This window comes from Capsicum annuum, chromosome 2 (genome assembly GCF_002878395.1).
Source record: "Capsicum annuum cultivar UCD-10X-F1 chromosome 2, UCD10Xv1.1, whole genome shotgun sequence".
Taxonomy (NCBI): Eukaryota; Viridiplantae; Streptophyta; class Magnoliopsida; order Solanales; family Solanaceae; genus Capsicum; species Capsicum annuum.
Genome location: NC_061112.1, coordinates 145,548,804 through 145,553,550, shown reverse-complemented (window position 1 = coordinate 145,553,550; position 4,747 = coordinate 145,548,804).

Genomic DNA, 4,747 nt, shown 5'->3' with positions numbered 1-4,747 from the left:
AAATGACTTTAGATAGGCCAGTTTAACAAGTCATTTTTTTTAGTGACACACCTAATCAATGAATGAATAAGACGAAAAACAAAAATTTAATCAGAAGGGACTGGTTGTTGTTAGTGAAGCTTTTTGAAGGACCACTACTCAATTGAGATGCGACCAGTTGTTAGTTAAGCAAAGAAATGCTCTTCCTCTTTGTCTTCTTTGAGATACGAGAAAACAACGTTTTTTTTTTTCTTCTTTTCATTTAAATCAAGAATAAACCTGAGGCTCAGCATGCTAGCTAATTCATCCAGAAGAGCTAATTATGTTACGTGATAAAAGTAAAAAAGGGCAGAAAATTTAAATATTTTTCCTGATTACGATACGGCTACATAGCTAATTAATATTCAAATGCTGTAATTTTCTTTTTTTTTTTTTTTTTTTTTTGATGTGTGCTGTAATTTTCTTTCGCCAAAATCATTCATCTATTAATTCAACAAAATTAAAAACATTGCCAAGTTATGAGCAACAAAATTAAATAGATAAGACATGGAGAAGATGATAGGACTCATCAATGCGAGAGGTCTTATATTTGTGTAGTTTAAGATCTCTCAAAGATACCTCTCACATGTAGTTTAAATGCGTAAATGTCAATTTTGGTGTAGTTAGAGATTTTTTTGTCTTATCCCAAAATTAAACCTTCTAAGAATATGCATGTACCAACACAACATGATGTAGACAAAAATAATTTGTGGTTTATAAATTATGTTTAGTTGAGTAATTGACTGATAAGTCTGGTAATATATAGCTAATCAGTAGTGCAAATAATTAGTATACACACAACGTCTATTCTCACGCAATTGATGTAATCTGCTTTAGACCAAGTTCTCACATTTTTTGCAAAAATACTTTATGCCATTAAGATTACTAGTTTCATGATTTATATGCAACATTTTAATTTTAGCGACTTTATTAGCACTACAAGCATTGAACTTTCTTTTTCACACAGGAATGGTTGCTTCTCGATCTGAAATACAAGCACAAAACTTTACAAATTGAAACACTGTGTATATTAGTACGAGGATTCGCAAGATACGTGCTTCGGACTAACTTTAATTATTCCATACATAATAGCAACTTTTTAATATTTATCATACAATATGATTCTGACTTATTTTAAATTCATTTATGAGGTTTTGTACGTATTCCTAAAATTTGACTAACGCAGGACAAACATATATTTCATATCACATAATGCTGACCGTCACTCTGTCGACGTCAACTAATATTTCGAAACTTGCACGACTTGAAATTATTACTGATGAATGAGGCCAATAACTATCTTGATTCTGCTAATTAGTTTGCAAAGTTATCCTCGTATAAGTCTATCGACACGTTTGCCTTTCCAAAATGATAACTGCTATTTTTTCCGTCTCAAATTATCTATTGTGTTTTTAAAAATAGTTGTTTTATTTGTCATTTTATAAGTTTAAGACAAGATTAACTAACTTTTTTCTCATTTCACCATAGTAGCTATTATTTTTTAAGACTATAGATACCTCTATTCTGAGGTGATGTTATTACTATAACAGTTTAGTTACATATCTTTTCTCACTCATCATTTCATGCTTACCGTTAAAATTTCTAAAAATTACCTATATACACAAGTTAAAGTTACATAATTACATTAAATCCCAAATTGATAAAGTATTTACACAAATCACAAAATAATTACAATAATCCCCTTATTTGATAATTTCTTATAAATCCAAAAGAGGCCACCTTTTCCTCCCTCTTTTTCTCTTCCATTACAAATCAGTTTATCCTCCATTATTCAATCCCCTTTTTCATGCCTAAAATCAAGCAATCATACTTAGAGTTTACCATTATAAGTTTTCAAACATTAATTAAACTTATTAATTTCATTCATTAATTTTTAATCTTTTTTTTTTTTTTAACTTCATCATATCAAAAAGTCATGGATTTATTTGAGAAAACAAAGGCAAAAAAATGGCGACGAATTATCAGAAGCTTCAAAAAATCTCAATTGGGTCATCATCATCAGCAGCAGAGCACAACGGGGTGGAACATGCCACAGAAAATGAATCTTGTGAACAGAGCACAACAACGTTTATTCAAACGATTGAATCAAAGAAATCACTTACTCAATCTTCTGTAAGAATGTAAATCCTAATTATTTGATATTTAATGTTTGTTTATATTATTCTATTTTTGAAACGGAATGATATTGCTCCGTTTTATATTTTTTTAATACTCTTTCAAAGATTCTATTTTGTAATATCAAATTCTTTCAATATTCTTGGATCTAACTTTATGTTTCAAAGATTCTAATTTATATGTTTCAATATTTTGTCTAACTTTATGTTTGTTTTTTGTTGAAATAGGCTAGCTTTGTGGTTGCAAAGATAACTGTAATTTGTACGTCGAGGCTACTCAAAAGAATAAGTGATTTGCTACGATGAAAAAAAAAATACTTGTCATCATGTCCAAAGATGTGGATTTTATACATTGTACATTACTTTATTTAACACACTTATGTATAATATAAGTTTTTGTATATATAAAAGAGGTTGTTTTTGTATTTAGTCGAATTATACAATTATAATCTATGAATTTTGTATAAGGTTTCATTATACATTCTGACAAGTTTATAAATAAATAATGTATAATGTTAATATTTTATATGTATGGTGTAATATTATACATTCTTGAAGTTTTTATTTGAAAGTATAAGATATAATACATCAGGCATTATACATTAGTTATTTGAGAAGACTAATGTATAATATAAGTCTAATGATATATATTTTCAATATGTTATACATTAGAAGTTCTTATTACATTAGTTGTGTTTTATGTTGTATTTTACAGTTAAAAGTCTTATTTTTCTATAATTTTTCATTATACCTTTAGTCAAGCTTATAGGTCATACATGTTTAAAGTGAAAAATTTAGATGTGTAATATGACATTATACATTACTGCAGTTTATTTTTAAAATATATAAGTTGTCCTTATACTTATTCTAATGTATAATATAAGCCTGAAGATATATATTTTAATATGTTATACATTAAAAGTTCTTATAAGATGCATTTTATGCTCTATATGGTATTATACTGTTAGAAAGTCTTTTTGTTGTATAAATTTTCATTATACCTTCTGTCAAGATATATAGGGCATACATGTTTAAAATGAAAAATTTAGACGTGTAGTATGACATTTTACATTACTGCAGTTTATTTTTAAAATGTATAAGTTGCTCTCATACATGTGAAATTATTGTGTATTTTACTTTGATTTTTCTATGAACTTCGTCAATATTCAATTCCATCGCGATCGTAACAATCAATTTCAAAAAGTTAATACTTTCCGAAATAATAATTGCATCACTTTTATAGAATTGATAAATGATTTTCAACTCCCAAATTTTGAAATGATGCAACAATATATGAATGTTCATATTTTTTTTTCAAGAATTGAAGAAAAACGAAAACTTTTTTTTTTTCAAAAACGTCATTAAAAATGAGGAAAATTAACAGTGATGTTTAGGATTTTTTTTGAATTTAAATTTCAGTTATTTTATTTAATCATACAAAACATAATTATAGGTAATTAATGGCTTTATTTAAGGGAATAAAAGATTTTATCTAATTACTCTTTCCATGAATGTAGGAGATTATGTTTTATCATCTTACCTTAAATATAGGATTAACTGTTTTATCATACATTTGAGCTATGTATGATGGACAACCAAATGTATGAGCATATTTGCAAAATTCGGGAGAGAGAAAACGAGAAGAGATTTTATGTAATTAGTTTCAATAGGTAGGAGATTTATGTTGTTTACACTTAAAATTTACCCACTTTTGAATAGCTTGACAGTATAAATTTGGTCCAAAAAGGAATCAGAATGAGCCTTTATAAACATAAATTGAACCCAAGCCCAATCAAATTCACGATCCACCTAAATTTTTTAGCCCTACCTATTGTAGACTGCATTTATTTTTATTAAAATTCAAACGTTTGAACTGAATACATATGTGAATGATTAAAATATTATCTCTAAATCTAAACATTGAACAATTAAGATTGTTTGATTTTCAACATTTGAATGTGTAAAATTTATTTATTTATATATAAATATGATAAAATACAATTGAAATAAAAATTGATTATAATATTATAATTATTAAATTGAAAAAAAGGAAGCATTTGTGTTTGTTATTGATAATGGAGATTGTTTGTGTAACACCCCAAATTAGGAAGGAGTCCCACATCGACAAAACACAGGAGGGATATTGGGTATATAAGTAAGCAAGTCTTACTCCCTAGTGACGCGTTTTAAAATCGTGAGGGTCTAGGCCAAGAGCGGACAATATCACCAGGGATAAAAAGTAAGGGTCTCTCGGGCCTTCGTGATTCAGGATTGATACAAGAATAATGGCCGCCTTAGCTTTTGACGATATCATTCAAAGTCACTATGTGAAGAATCAAGCTTTGGTCGCATAGAGGGCATGGGATCATACTTGGAGGGAACGTTTTTAGCCTACCATTGATCAAACCCAAGTGTGGAAGATTGCTTGGAGCCTTGAAGACTTAAGGACTCTCGGGTTTGGACCACCTTTGTTGGTTCACGGTTTTGGTTCCTTTTACTAAGGGAATTTTGGTCACTTAGCTTTAAGGGCATTTTGGACAATTCATAGTCTTCCAACACACCAAGGCCACCCTTGGTCATTAAGGGTAATGTGG